This window comes from Tachyglossus aculeatus, chromosome 9 (assembly GCF_015852505.1).
Source record: "Tachyglossus aculeatus isolate mTacAcu1 chromosome 9, mTacAcu1.pri, whole genome shotgun sequence".
Lineage (NCBI taxonomy): Eukaryota > Metazoa > Chordata > Mammalia > Monotremata > Tachyglossidae > Tachyglossus > Tachyglossus aculeatus.
The window spans coordinates 36,223,602-36,239,714 of NC_052074.1; the positions used below are offsets into that span (position 1 = coordinate 36,223,602).

Below are 16,113 nucleotides of genomic sequence, written 5' to 3' on the forward strand. Positions count from 1 at the left end.
CTGATTTCCGTGCTGCTTTTATTTCTTTCACTGCTATGAGTTTTATCCTAAAATCATCCTCAAACCAAAGCAGATAGGTTCTTTGCGGGGGAAAACTGTGGAAATCCAATATCTGGTCAGCGCCATAATAGACAGAAATCATCTAGGAAACCTAAATAAAAGGGCTTTCTGGCCAGTTTCACTTGTATACATACTCGGAATTTGCTTTAACGTCTGTTTCCCCCTCTAGGCGGTAAGCTCCTTGTGGCAGGAAATGTGTCTTCCAACTCTGTGACAGCGCTTAGTACAGTGTTCTGCACTCAGTATGTGCTCAAAAAATACCATGAGTTGATCGATTGATTGTTTCCTGGGTATTTGCTGACTGCTCCTGCTTCAAGCTCCAGATAACCCCATTCTTTGGTAACTGAAACACTACCGAGTATCGAAGTTGGTTATACAACTTCGGTAAGTGATTAGGCTGCCCCGCCAGCAGAGTACGGCATTTTCATTTCACCTCATCTCACAAGGCCAATCGATCAACCGATCAATCAATCAACGGGCAGTACTTACTAAGCACCAACTGTGTGCAGAAAGCACTAAACTAAAAGCTTGGGAGAGTATAATAAAGTGAGTAGACGTGACTCATTCATTCATTCATTAAATAGTATTTATTGAGAGCTTACTGTGTGCAGAGCACTGTACTAAGCGCTTGGGAAGTACAAGTTGGCAACATATAGAGACGGTCCCTACCCAACAGCGGGCTCACAGTCTAGATTCCTGCTCTCAAAGAGCTTACAGCCTAAGTGGGGGTAGACGGATACTTCATGGCAACCCACGGTTTCTATTAGTTGTACCCAAGGTCTGATTGTCTTGAAATTCCAGTAGTCTGAATTTAGGTCTTGGATGGAGTCTCCGGCCAATTCAGAACTCAGCAAATGACCTTTAACCGTGCGTAATCGTCATCTCATTCGCAACTTCTTCTGGCTGCGGGGGGGGGGGGGGGTAGGGCGGGTGTGTGTGTGTGTGTGTGTGTGTGTGTGTGATATATATATATATATGCCTGTGCAGGAGGGTGTGTAAAAAAAGCGTCTTCTTCTCTGATTGGGATTGTGTATTTGTAGACGGTCCCCGGGCCGAGAGCTCGGCGGGCGGGGACCGTACGTGACATTCCTGGCACAGGTCCCAGTCGCCTGGTGCAACCGCCCAGACACCGGAGGAAGCGGCTGGAGGAAGGTTGAGGCATTTCTAGATGAGCCCTCCTTCTTCCTGGCGGGGCTCGCGGAAGTCTGTGTGTGTGTGTGTGTGTGTGTGTGTGTGAGTGAGTGTGTGTGTGTGTGTGAGTGAGTGTGTGTGTGTGTGTGTGTGTGTATACAGTAGTGTTGTATGTGTAAGGTCCCCGGCAGGACTGGGAATTTTCAGACCGTCCCTGCTCGGTCCATTTTGGCGACCCTGCAGCAGTGGCGGCAGGAGAAGTGAGTGGCGGCGGCCACGGCGGCGGCGTTGGCCCGGGCTCGCCATCCATTTCCACCAGGTGTCGCGGCCCCGGCTTCGCGCTCCATCGCTTCGCGCTCCATCGCTTCCCCGGGGCGGGGACCCGGCCCGGCCCGGCCGGGATCGCGCTCCATCATCTCCGGCCCGGGATCGCGCTCCATCATCTCCGGCCCGGAATCGCGCTCCATCATCTCCGGCCCGGGATCGCGCTCCATCATCTCCGGCCCGGGATCGCGCTCCATCCCCGGCCCGGGATCGCGCTCCACCCCCGGCCCGGGCTCACGGTCCACCCCCCGCCCAGGGGACCCGGGGACCCAGGGGAACCGGCCCGGCCCGGGATCGCCGTGCACCCCCCCGCCCGGAGGCCAGGCCCGGCCCGGCCCGGCCCGGCCCGGCCCGGCCCGGCCCGGCGGGGGCCCCGGGATCGGCGTCCACCGGCTCCCGCCAGGCAGGGACCGCGGAGGATCGGCTTCTCCCCGAGCGGCGGCGGCGGCTGCGGCTGAACGAGAGGCCGCCGGCGAGGTGAGGAGGACAGGGGAGGACAGGGCAGGACAGGGCAGGGCAGGGCAGGGCAGGAGAGGAGAGCGGAGCGGAGCGGAGCGGAGCGGGGCAGGGCTCCATTCTTGGGGCGGAGCCGCCCGCCCCTCGGCCCGCGGAGAGCTCCCTGGAGGAGCAGGAGCCCGAATAGGATCGGGAGCGGGATCGGGAGGCTGCCGGGAACAACCGGAGCCCTAGCGGGGCCTGCGACAGCGGATAGTCCCAGGTGGTGGCCGTGGCCCGCCCCTGCCGCATCCCTGCCCGGAACCGGGGAGCCCTGGAGCCCCGAAGGCCTTGGAGTCCTGGAACCCTACAGCCCTAAGACCTGGGAGCCCGGGAGGCCGGTAGCCCTTGGAGCCCGGGAGCCCCCAGGCCTGGACCCCTACAGCCCTGGAGCCCGGGATCCCAGGAGCTGGGGGCGGGGCCGCCCGGGCCCGGGGCCGAGGGGCTAATTGGAGCGGGGGTTGGGGGGGACCGGGAGTCCCCCTTCCCCAGGAGGGAGGTTTAAAGGGCTGGTCTTGGGGAGGGGACGCCCCCTGCTTCTCCCCCCCTCTGCCCCCCTGCCCCGCCCCCCGCCTAGGCCAGGACCTCACCTAAGGGGCCCGGGGCTGGGGGAGCTGGGGCCAGTTGGGGAGAAATACGCTCAGTGGAGCAAAGAGAGCCCACCCCCGCTTCCACTCCCAGCTTTCGGGGGGGCCTGGGGACAACCCCAGAGAGATGGACTCCGCCCCGGATCGGGCCTCGGAGGCTGGGGGCCCGGGGGGCTGGGGGCCCGGGGGGCTGGGGGCCCGGGGGCAGGACCCGGGGTGGGGAGGGGTTGGTGGCGGGGGGCCCCGCCCGCTCAATCGAGCCCCGAAACCCCGGGCTGACAGACCCCCGGGCCAGGCTTTGAAGGCAGCCCAGGGAGGGAGGGAGGGAGGGAGGAAGCCCCCCGGCCGGGCTGCGGGGCCGGGCTGCGGGGCCGGGCTACAACGCCGCGGCCACTTTCCCTTCCCCAAAGCTCCCGCCCCGCGGACTTTCCTTGGGGTGGACGGGCTGGGCCTGGCTTGCCGTTGAAGACCGCAGGGTGGGGCGGGGGAGAATCGGGCCGTCCTCGCTGCCCCTCGTTCGATGTCGGCAGGGTGAGGTTTGGGGCAGGGGCTGACGCTGGGGCTGTCGATCCCCCCCCCGACCCTGGCGCCTGGGGTCCCTGCTTCACCCTTGGCCAGGTTTGCTCCGGATGGGAGCTGCTGGGGATGTCGGGACGCAGTGTAGTGTGAGATTTTACACACACACACACACACACACACACACACACACACACACCCGCGCGTGTCTGTGTGTGCGCGCGCGCTCCTCTGTGCTCTCTGTCTCGGCCAATTAACACCCCCGGCTGAACCCCTCTAGACTGCAAGCTCGCTGTGGGCAGGGAATGCCACTATTGTTGTATTTTGCCGTCCCAAGCGATCAGTATAGTGCTCTGCACACAGTAAGCGCCCAATAAATACGATTGAATGAATGAATAAATTGCTCCCCTGGCCCAAGACATCCAGAAGGAGCCAAGGCAAGGACAGAGCCCCTGTGCCGTTCTGATGCTGTGGTGATTTTGCATCTGCCTCTCACCCTCGTCCTCCCCCTCACAGTTTGAATTTAAATGTCCCTGTGCTCTCTTGCCCTGCCCTTGGCTCGCCCCACCCCAGACCACATCTCTTCAGGGGAAGGGGAGAGGAGGGAGCATCTTGGTTCCCACGGACTCTCAGCTGGCGGGCAGGGAGGGCCCGGCGCACCGGACCGGGACCCGTTTAGTAGGAACTGTTGAGTAACCCGCCGAATACTGACAATTTCCCGGCCAGGGCCCAGTAGGTGAACGCCTGGCTCCAGCCTCAGATCCTTGGCTCCAGTGCTCACGGTTTTAGTATTCAGGGGTTTGGGAGTGGCTGCCACCTAGGCCGTGTGTTTATCTCATCTGTCTCAACCACTTGTTTATTCCTATCTTAGAGAATCGCGCAGTTTTCCCCAAACGCAATTTCCCCTTAAAAGCCAATGGCCTAAAATGCCAGCTAGGCTTTTGAAGTCACAGCTTCATTCCTAACTCGCCTCTTCAAAGCTTCTTCCTCCAGCTGTCACCGCTCCTGCTGGGCCAAGACTTCCTTAGGCACCACGGACCTGGCCCCCCCCTCCTCATCTGCTTGTTTGAGGAATGGCGACCTGAGGGGTTGAGGTGGGGTGGGGAGGGAAGGAGACGAAGGAACTGAGGTTAATTGTATGACTCCTTGTAAGACCCGCTAGACGGGCAGATCCCAAAGAATTTGAGGAACCCTAAGAAGAGCAGAGCCCTGACCAGGTGAACACTTAGCTCTGGGGGAGGTGGATTCATTGTGCTCTTAGCTACTTGTTTGTGCTCCTGACACTGCTTCAGGGCTGGCCACTCCTCTTGATGCAATTTTTCCCCCTCCTGGTGTTGGTCCTGGTGATGGATGACTGGGAAGAAAATTTGGTTACCTTGATCAAATCTGCCTGGCTGTCTTCTCTGACCATCTCTTAGGGCTGTCCTCAGCACTCATAGCTATGTGCATATGTTTATATTTATTTATCTGTAGATTTGCTTATTCGAACAGTTTTTCATCCTGTCCTTTTTAATGCCGTTTTTAGCCTCATATTTTTTCTTCCTCCTGCTTTCCATATCTGTAAGTCATTTTTGTCTTTCTTTCCCAGTAAACTGTGCATCCCTTGAAGGCAGGGAATGTGGATCTTGCTATTGTTGTACTCTCCCAAGCATTCAGTACAGGGGCAATGAGTGTAGTGCCTAGTACTTGCACAGATTCCTATTTTTCAGGATTCTCACTGAGAATTGAACTTCTAAATAACCACATCTCTGAACTCTTTTGGTACGATTATGACAAAACCCTTTCAAACAGGCTGCAACATACAACAGGCTCTGGGCTGGAAGGAGGCTGTGGCGTGTTCTCGGTACTTTGTAATAATAAGAATAATAATTATGGTATTCGTTAAGTGCTTAGAATGACCCAGGCACTGCACTAAGCTCTGGGGTAAATAATTGGGTTGGACACAGTCTGTGTCCCACATGGGGCCCGCAGTCTTAATCCCCATTTCACAAGGTCACACAGCAGGCATGTGGCGGAGCTGGGATTAGAACCCAGGTCCTTTTGACTCCAAGGCCCATGCTCTGGAGATCTGACTTTGATGGTGAAAGCCATTTTCGAAAGATGGTTGAAATGTTTATGCCAAAATCACAGGATTCCCTCTTTGTCTGTGATGAGGGTGGAGCCACCTATGCCCCTGCGGAGCAGGCGGGATCTGAGCGATGTGTATTCTTCGGGGAGGGATTCAGGAGAAGCACGGTGGCCTCGTGGAAAGAGCACGGACCTGGGAGTCAGAGGAGCTGGGTTTTAATCCCAGCTCCGCCGCTCGTCTGCTGAGTGGCCTTGGGTGAGTCACTTAAATTCTGTGGGCCTAAATTACCTCATCTGTAAAATGGGGAGTAAATCCTCCTTTCTCCAATTTAGGCTACGAGCCCCATGTGGAAAAGGGACTGTGTCCAGTGTAATTATCCTGTATCTTTCTCAGCACTTAGAAGAGTGCCGGGCACATTGTGAGCATTTAACAAGTACCGTAAAAAATTAGTGATCCTTAGTTGGTGACAACCAGAGAGCCTTGGGACCCCTTCAGCTTGGATAATAATAATAATGATGGTATTTGTTAAGTGCTTACTATATGCCAAGCACTGTTCTAAGCACTGATTGGGGGATCACCCCCCTGGCCCCTCCTTCTCTGTTTTATTCACTAGCTCATCTTCCATCCCTTTTCCCCTAGCTGTGGGTGCCCCGCAAGGCTCTGTTATGGGTCTCCTATTCTTCCACATGTAGACTTGCCCTCTGAAATTGCTCATCTGTTTGCCTGCCTTATGCTACCACCTGTATGGAGATGACTCCCTTCTCCTTAAAACCCTCCATAAGTTGCGCACCTCCCTCCACATCAAGCCGACCCCTTATCATTGCCTAAAAAGGTCTATGCCAGTCTCTTCATTTTGCTTCTCCTCACCCACTGGCTCTTCTGCATGCACTCTTTGCTCCTCCCAGACCCCCCTCTTATCCGTCCGCCCCATTGCTCATGCTGGACTCAGGGCTCGGAATTCCCTTCCCCACCAAACCTGCCAGAGTTCAGCACCCTCTTCACTCCAACCCTCACCCTCCTGCCCACACTGCAACCCTGTCCTGACTAATTATCACCAACCCAAGTCTCATCAACCCCTCAGGTGCCTCTTGCACTTATTTATTTATGTCCTTCCTTAGCACTTCAATCACAATCACATCTACAATCACCTTTATTCTGATCTCACTGCTTGCGAATGTCTTTGTCTGACTCCTTCCCAGTAAGAATGTAAACTTCTTGTGGACAAGAAGGTGTCTTGTGCTTTTGTTGCTCTTCCTCAGTGCTTACCAAACAGTCAGTCCATCAATGGTATTTAAACCCAAATCTACATCTCCTCCCTTGTTCTCGCTCCTTCCCTCCAGGCTTGCATCTCCTCTTGCCTTCATGCCACCTCAAACTCAACATGTCCAAGACAGAGCTCCTTATCTTCCCTCCCAAACCCTGTCCTCTCCCAAACTTTCCCGTCGCTGTAGACAGCACAACCATCCTTCCCGTCTCACAAGCCCGTAACCTTGGTGTCATCCTTGACTCCGCTCTCTCATTCAACCCACATATCCAATCTGTCACCAAATCCTGTCGGTCTCACCTTCAGAACATCGCCAAGATCTGCCCTTTCCCCTCCATACAAACTGCTACTTCATTAGTACAATCGCTCATCCTATCCCAACTGGAATCCTGCATCAGCCTCCTTTCTGACCTCCCAACCTCCTTCCTCGCCCCACTTAAGTCCATACTTCACTCCGCTGCCCGGATTATCTTTCTAAGAAACATTCAGGACATGTCACCCCCCCTCCCCCCAAAATCCCCAGTGGTTGCCTATGTACCTCCATATCAAACTCCTCACTACTGCCTTTAAAGCTCTCCCCGACCTTGGCCCCTCCTACCTCACCTCCCTTTTCTTCTACAGCCCAGCCTACACACTTGGCTTCTCTGCTGCTCACCTTCTCACTGTGCCTCGATCTCGCCTGTCCTGCTGCCGACCCCAGGCCCACGTCCTACTTCTGGCCTGCAACGCCCTCCCTCCACACATCCTCCAAACAATCACTCTTCCCCCCTTCAAAGCCCTACTGAAGCCACACCTCCTCCAAGAGGCCTTCCCAGACTAAGCCCCGCTTTTCCTCAGCTCCCCGTCCCTTCTGCACCACCACCGACTCTCTCCCTTTGCTCTTCCCCCCCTCCCTGCCCCACTGCACTTATGTATATATGTATATATCTATAATTCTATTTATTTATATTGATGCCTATGTACTTGTATTAATGTCTGTCCCCGCCACCTCTAGACTATGAACCCAGTGTGGGCAGGGATTGTCTCTCTTTATTGCTGAATTGTCTTTCCAAGCGCTTAGTACGGTGTTCTGCACACAGTAAGTGCTCAATAAAGACGGTTGAATGAATGAATTAATTTACTGAGCTCTTACTATGTGCAGAGTTCTGTACTAAGCGCTTGGAAGAATACAACAGAGATTAGTACAAGGCATTGCACCCAGTAGGTGCTGAATATTTTATATTAGTACTACTATTACTAATATTTAAGGACTTTGCTGTTAACTCAGTAATTGGATGCAGTATTTCTGCGGACACAATCGCTGTCCTCAGCAGGACATAGGAAGTCAATTTGCAGCCTTAAAATTGCCCATTTTCTCCTGTGGAGAATTAAGTTTAATGTCTAAAATCTGTACACATCTACTGAAGTTAGGAAACCTTATCGCCCTTCAGTTTCTGAAAAGTAGCCCCGTCCTAATAGCAGATTAGTTTCATAAAAATGCCTTTTTGTGCCATTGTAACACCTAGGTTAGATCTTTTAACAAGATTTAACAAGAGATTACCTTTATAGCTTCCCAGTACATTGAAAGACAGGAATCAAGAATCTCGGGTCAACTCCTGACTGAGATCTACTCTTTCAAAACACTAAAGACATTTAGAATAGTTTCACTCTAGAATGTATTTCCTTTTCTTCTCGCAAATAAATGGTCAAGAGTCTGGAAGGTTGATAAATCTCTCTTTTACTTAGGTGGTGAACTTTCCTGTATGCAATTTAAATGAGTACTAAGTGCTTGTGTTAGCTTTTAATTTCAAACCCACCCCTTAATGTTAGAACCTAGGTTTAGCCTAGACCCAGTGACTGAGATTTTTTGCCTGATCAAATAATGCCCTTGATGGGGTTATCTGGAATCTTTTGAAGGCTTTTCTGCTGAATTGTACTTTCCAATCGTTTAGTACAGTGCTCTGCACACAGTAATTGCTCAATAAATGCGATTGAATGAATGAGTGAATGAATGAATAAAAATATCTCAATAATTACTAGTAATGGTGTGTTGTTTTGTCGAACATTCATTGTAGAAGACCAAGTTAAGATTCTGGAATCAAATCTTGCAAAATTAAAACTAGGAAAATCCACTCGACTGTTATTTGCCGGTAGCCTACATGTGGTGCCATTTCTATGATGAGTGAGGTGACCATTATGTTCAAAACACTTTTCCAATTTTTTTAATGGTATCTGTTAAGTGGTTACTCTGTGTCAAACACTATTCTAAGCATTGGGGTAGACACAAGTTATTTAGATTGGACACAGTCCTTGTCCCTCATGGGGCTCAGTCAGAGGGAAAACTGAGGCACAGACAAGTTAAGTGACTTACCCAAGGTAATGAGCCAGGATTAAAACTCAGGGTCTCTTACTCCCAGGCCTGTGCTCTTTCCCCTAGCCCATGCTGCTTCCCTTTTCCAATTATTTCCTTCATCTCCCCAGAGGTTAGTCAGTATTTAGCAGTTTTGCAAGGTGACTAACAAGTGTGTTGCTGAAGGTTGTCACACCTGAGAAAGAGACCTGGTTGGTCCCTCCTAGAGTTCTCTAACTGAGCTCCGTATTTTGATAGACAGACAGAAGTCAGTGGGAATTCAGAGCAGAGTAACAAAGAACTTCCAAAAATTGGGGAATAGAACCTGTGAGGAAATGTTAAAAGGTTGTGATCCGCCAGACGGGAAGTATCACAGTGGATCAGTATTCATCATCTAGCACGCTCCCTATCTGGAAAACACTCCAGAAAGGAGTCCAGCGTGCCACAATCCAGAAAGGGGCACAGCACACTGCAGGCCAGAAAAGTAGCCTGCCTCGCCTCGATCCAGAAAGGCATGTGCCCCACTCCAAACCAGGAGTATGTTTGCCACATTGTGAGACTATGAGCCCCCTGTGGGGCAGGGACTGTGTCCAACCTGAGTACCTTGTATCTACCCTAGTGCTTAGAACAGTGCTTGGCACATAATAAACACTTAAGAAATACCATTATTATAATCATCATCATCCAGAAAGGGGAGAAGGGATGGGGTGGTTTGCTGCAGTGCCATCCAGATAGGCATGCGGGACAGGCTGCAATCCGGAAGGAGAACGGCACGTTGCAGTCTACAAAGGAGCGTGATGTGCTGCAGTCCATGCTATAGCTCCATCAGGATTGAAGGACAGGAGGCAGAAACAGAAACAGCACCAGGTTTATAACAAATATAACAGTACAGCAAGGACAGTCTGGGTGTTGCCATAATGTGGTCAGGATAGCACGGGTCCCATATCAGCCTTTATACACACACACACACACCCCACGCCCCACCCCCCTGCCATAGGTGGAATTTCACCCTCGGTAGCATCATTTTAGCACTGGAGAGACACTAGATCCTGTGTACTTACCAATGTACACACCTTTGAGGTAAGAGGTGGGTCAGGAGAAAGAAGACTGAAAGGGAACATTAAACTTGTCTTCTGGACAGATGACAGGGCTCTGATGGGGTTTGACCATTCCAGCCAGTCTGTCCATCCACTGCTGTAAGGCAACTTTAACCCTTACTGCCCAAGGGTCCTTAGTGTTATAGTTTCGTGGAAAGAGAATGAGATTTGGAGTCCTAGGATTTGGGTTCTAGACCCAGCTCTGCCACTGGGCCTGTGGTGAGACCTTAGGCATATCATTGCACTTCTCTGTACCTTGGTTTCTTCATCTGTGAAATGGGGGTAAAAACACTCTCCTCTATCTCACGGGAGTGTTGCAAGGACCAAAATGAGGCAATCAATATTGTGCTTGCCCTTCAGAAAGTAAAAATGCTATTTTTCTGTAGGACAGAGCTGTGATAGAGGAGAATATCAGTCAGGTATGCAAAGCAAATCTAGTTGTCAGGGTCCAAGGGAAGTCTGAAACTGACAGGCTGAAAAGGAGCCCCGTGGCTCTCGGGGCCAGTATTGCTCACTGAAGGTTGTGAGTCTGTAGTAGGAAGGCTCCTGGGTGACTTTGGGTCTGGTCTTGAAATAAATGTAGCTGTAGTTCATCTGAAATGCAGCTATTGTTTTTAGAGCCTGGAAGTACTGACCGTCTCCTCTGAATCCACTGGAAGCTAAAGGCTGTGAACTTTGCATCTAGCGCGGCCTAGTACCAGCAAGTGATGCATAGAAGAGATGGGGTCATTCTTTCCTCTCTCTGAACCACCAAATAGGCTCTTTTGTTGCTGAGCATCCTTAGATTCCATTTTGTTCTTCTTTTTCCTTGTGGGTTTCATGCTGGCCAAATGACAGCTTTTCATGCAACGGGCAAGAGATTCCCAAGGTTTCTTGTGTATCTGTCCGGATGAGTCCAGCGCTTCCAGAAACTTTCATTCATTCATTCATTCAATCATATTTATTGAGCGCTTACTGTGTGCAGAGCACTGTACTAAGCACTTGGGAAGTACAAATCAGCAACATAAAGAGATAGTCCCTACCCAACAATGGGTTCACAGTGTAGAAAGGGGAGAAAGACAACAAAACAAAACAAGTAGACAGGTGTCAGTACCATTAGAATAAATATAATTATAGCTAGAAACACATCATTAATAATATAGAGTAATAGGTACGCACAAATATACAAAAGTGCTGTGGGGAGGGGAAGGTGATGGGGAGGGGAAGAGGAGGTGAGGAAAAAGACGGGGGGGGCTCAGTCAGCTTGGCACAATGCTCTGCATACAGGATGTTTCCAAAGTGGATCTCGACAAGAGAAGACTGAATTTGAGTTCTTCCCTCTTTTTTTAAAAAAAGGGGTAGTGATATTTTGTTGTTGACTTACTTAATGATTCCTTCCCATTTACATTTCCTATTCAGATGATTAGATAAGCACAATTATGTAAATGGTTTGGTACCATAATTATTAATCATCAAGCTCCAGTTGGTTAATATTTTAGTACAGTCCGCACTGTTTGGAAATTGTTAGTTATATTTTCCAGAGTTTAGTCTGGGGGCCCTGTGCTCCTCATGTATGTCTCTCCAGAATGGAGGGGGTATTTTGCTTTAACTATATCTACCAAAAAAGATTCTGGAATAGCTGTATACCTTTCCACTTTGGTTAACAGTTCATTCCTTGGGAGACTTTGCTGGCACCTTGAAAGGAGATAATGAGTAACTGAACTGAGAAGAAAATTAAAAGATTTGAGGGTTCCAAGTAGAAGGAAATGAGGACTGAATTAGTATGAAATTAAGAAACTCTAATCCTTCTGATTTGAAGCTACTGATACCAAGGGAATTGCTGGCAATCTAACTGGGATGGGTTCTCGGCGTCCCTGTCTTACTGGAGCAGTCTCTCAGCGAGCCTGTCTGGTTGGTATGATCTCTCAGTGACCCCCTCTGACTGGAGTGATCTCTCTGCAACTCCATCTGGCAGAAGCAATCTCTCAGCGACCCTATCTGGCTTGGATGATCTCTCAGTAACCTTGTCTGGGCAGTGCAATCTCTCAGAGGCCCTGTCACTCTGGGACAAGCTCTCAGCAACCCCGGCTTCATTCCTGTGCCCACGTATCTTGGCTCCAGTGCCTCATGTGCGTATATGATGATGATGATGGTATTTCTTAAGAGCTTACTATGTGTGAAGCACTGTTCTAAGTGCTAGGAGGATATACCATCATCATCATCATATAAGGTGATCAGGTTGTCCCACATGGGGCTCACAGTCTTAATCCCCATGTTATAGATGAGGTAACTGAGGCACAAAGATGTGAAGTGACTTGCCCAAAGTGACCCAGCTGACAAGTGGCAGAGCCAGTATTAGAACCCATGACCTCTGACTCCCAAGCCTGGGCTCTTTCCACTGAGCCACACTGCATCTCTATGAGCACAGTGTCCAATGTGCTCCCCCCGGGCACTCCTCTTACTCTGCTTAATCCCTCCCTGGCACATTTTTAACATGCTGCTGCCCAGATGGGGGAATACCAGGCTCAAATGGGAGGGGGTTTTGAAATTAATTAATTAATAGTGTTTTTTGTTAAGCGCATAATGTGTGCCAGGCATTTTACTTAAGCTCTGGGGTAGGTACGAGGAAATCGGATTGGATACAGTCCCTGTTTCACAAGAGGCTCACAGTCTTAATCCCCATTTTATAGATGAGGTAACTGAGGCACAGAGAAGTCAACTGACAGGCCATAGGCCACACAGCAGACAAGAGATGGAGCTGGGATTAGAACCCATGGCCTTCTGATTCCCAGGCCTGTGCTCAGTCCACTACACTATGCTGCTTTTCCAGCAAAATTCTGCTGCTGCCTCATTACCTGAGCATTTTTGTGGTCTGGGAGAGGTGGCACCATTTTTGGTTCCTCTTTTTTTATGGTATTTGTTAAGTGCTTACTATGTGCCAAGCACTGTAAATACAAGGTAATCAGATTGTCCCACGTGGGGCTCACAGTCTCAATCCCCATTTTACAGAAGAGGTAGCTGAGGCACAGCGAAGTTAAGTGACTTGCCCAAGGTCACACAGCCGACAAATGGCAGAACCGGGATTAGAACCCACAACCTCTGACTCCCAAGCCCGTGCTCTTGCCACTAGGCCATGCTGCTCCTCTTGCTCTCAGTGCCTGGTGGTTATCTTGCCTATCAACCCAAGACCAGCCCCAGGGATCTTTGCCTCACTCCCTGGCACCAGAGTGTTCTGTAAACAGCCTGTAGCTCCTGAAGCCCATCCCTGATTACTGCCACCCTGGAGGCCTCCAGCCTCCCAGGACTGGTTGATCCTCACTCTGCCACTCATGTCCCCACAACCGAGAATGGAAGAAAGAAACGCTGGGGCTGATAGATTGGGGCAGGCCCGTGGGTAGTGGCCAGAATGTGTGCTGAACTTTTCTAGGAGGTGGGAAAAAGAATCGTATGACATGTACTTGCAAGTACCTGAACTTCGTGAAGATTTCACTTAGAGGCCAAGAAAATCCCTGGTTCTGGTTTCAGGCTGACCATGGTTTTTGGCTGAGGAGTTTTTATTTTATTTTTCCCATCCGCTGAGCAGGTTTCCATACTCAAGTAGTTTGCAGATTACATACTGCTATAGGAAAATGGTGGATGCGACTTAGCTATTCTAAACACTTCCAGGACCATGTTTTTGTATGCTTGTAGGTTGGCATCCATGTGATGGATGACTTCAAGGCAGAGAAAGCTGTTTCATACTTTAGTGAGGGAAACAGTGGTTTCTTTGTATGGCCTGGGACTCGGAAAAGGTTGCCATAATTGCAGTGTGTGAAACAGTGAGTTTTCAGGAAATGTGCTTTTCCCTTGTCTCAGAAGAATGCTCCAGAAAGATGAAAGCTCCTCTCAGAGGCGAATTGGGCAGGGGCGAGAGCCCACCCTGGTGGTCCTCCCTCTTCCTCACCGTAGCGGGGCCCAGGGATCCGAGGGTGGGGGTGGGGTGTTGTTTCGGCTGTTTGGGCCCAGGTGTGCCGCCCCAGAGGAAAGCAGGCAGCTGAGTTCCTGGTTAAGCGTGGCAGAGGGTTAGAAGCCATTAAGAAGTTTCTTCAGATAAACATGGTCCAGGCCCTCAAAGATCTCACCACCTGATAGAGGAGAAGGCCAGGATTTATAGTTCATTTTGGAAAGAGCCATCATTTAAGGACGGATTAACCAGGATGTACATTCTCAGCCCCATTTGCAGCAAGAGTCATTTTAGATCCTAAGCTCCCATCTGAATAAAGTACAATTTGACCACGTCCTTGATGTTCAATTTCAATTCTGTGATGTCCGCAGATCAGCCTGGACTTAAAGGCCCATTGGTGCTCATCCAGAATGGGGAGCTTTTGCCAAAAGGTTCCCTTCCAGAATCGGAAGAAAGGGGTGACTCACAGTCCCTTCCAGAATGGTGTCAGGGGTGACTGAAGGTTTCTTCCAGAATGGAGGGGGGTGACTGATGGTCCCTTCCAAAATGGTGGGGGTGAGGGTAACTGATGGCCCCTTCCAAAATGGTGGGGATGAGGGTAACTGTTGGCCCCTGCCAGAGCGGGCAGGTGTGACTGACGGTCCCTTCCAGAATGGGGAGGTGTGACTGACGGTCCCTCCCAGAGCAGGGAGGTGTGACTGACGATCCCTCCCAGAGCAGGGAGGTGTGACTGATGATCCCTTTCAGAGCAGGAAGATGTGACTGAGTGTTCCTTCCAAAGCAGGGAGAAGTGTTTTCTTATGCATTGGCACATGCACATAGGGTTGAAGCTGACAGTCCTTACTACGGTGTGTGGGGGCCCAAGGAGATGAGGTGTAACCTGACAATGCCTTCCACATCGTGGGCTAGCAGATCACACACGGTGCCTGACGCTGTTTTCCTTTCCTCTCCTGATGCCACAACCTTTGCCAAAACCTCTGTTCTACGACCGTCACTCCATTTCTCATTGTTGCCGGTCACTGTCTGCTGCAAGCGTCTCCCACCTTCCTGTGGTTCTGCCATGTCATTTGCATTTTTGTTTGGTTGTGTCTTTAAAGCATCCCTCTGTCCACCTTTTCCTCAGTTGCTCCATTTCATTTCACCATAGAGCAGTGGTTGGGTATCTGCTGTCGTCTATTCTCCTGCCTTGCCCCAGCCGGTGGAAGGCTGTGAAATGGAGAGTTCTGCTGTGACGTTGGTGGTTTGGCCCTGTTCAGGATCACAGCGATTGCGATCTTGCTTTGCCACTTGGTAGTGAGAGTTGTTTGCGGGTGGGTTTGGTGGCATTAGGCCAGTTCTTGACACTCAGTGTGGTGCCTGGGGTATGTCCAGGCCTCACAGTCATTAAGAAGATTAGATGTGCCCAATGCCCTGTCCTCCTTCAGTTTTGCCTGAATCTTGATGCCCTGTTGGTGCTACACTCTCAGTTCCTGAGAACACCCTTACCCATCAAATCACTGGGGTCATGAAATGCTGCTCTGTCACCCTTCTCCTTTCACCCTAGCTGCTTGCTGCCCTGACACAGTTAGAAGCCGAAATGGCAGGAATTGGGAGGTCAGTCCAGTGTTCCTTGCTCTGATTCTCATTTGTCACAGTGCAAGTTTTGTCCTTCTTCAGCTTCATTCCATCATTCAGTTAGTAGTGTTTATGGAGCACTTATTGTTTGCAACCCCTGTACTGTGCATTGGGAAAGAATGCAATAAAGGAGGAGGAAGACAGAGACCCTGACCCTCAGGGGGCCCACAGTCTAAAGTGAGGTTGGGAGGTTATCAAAAGACACACAAGAGAGATTGAATACATTAAGATACAAAGTCGTGTCCTGAGGATAATGGTAGACGTTATTTTGACTGACATTGTGATCACAGGAGCCGTTTTCAGGCTCTTCCCCCATCTGGCAGGGCAGAAGCCCTAACTAAAGCTCCCCAAAATTCTACGTTGGAGAGGCCTCCTGTTGCCCTGGCTGGGGGTCCCTCCCCACCTACTCTGGCAAGGGAGGTTGGGAGCCGAGGCCTGGAGGGAGGAAGGGGGTGGGGGTGGGGGGAGAGGGAGAGAGAGAGAGAGAGAGAGAGTGTGTGTGTGTGTGTGTGTGTGTGACGTCCCAAGAATCATGGTTTGCCAGCTTGAGGGCTTTAAGAGGGCTTGTGGGGGTCGGGGGGAGAGGAGGACACTCTTCAGGCTTCTCCTGCCTGTGGACTCCCCCAGACTGCTCCACTCAGTTTTCTCACCTGGGACATTCCATCTATTGCTTGTCTGCAACACAGACTTGCAGTCACACAATTCT

At 50.8% G+C, this 16,113-nt stretch overlaps 1 protein-coding gene across 2 annotated transcripts in view; it reads left to right on the top strand.

Annotated features, from left to right (window-relative positions):
* Positions 1-1,905: 1,905 nt before the first annotated feature.
* Positions 1,906-16,113, top strand: part of MGAT5 (alpha-1,6-mannosylglycoprotein 6-beta-N-acetylglucosaminyltransferase) — an 82,554-nt gene continuing 68,346 nt past the window's right edge. The window contains exon 1 of one of the 2 annotated variants that reach the window (XM_038751539.1): positions 1,906-1,992. The gene's annotated coding sequence lies outside the window, so the exon portion shown is untranslated. The remainder of the gene's footprint in view (positions 1,993-16,113) is intronic. The other variant, XM_038751538.1, reaches the window with a different exon arrangement.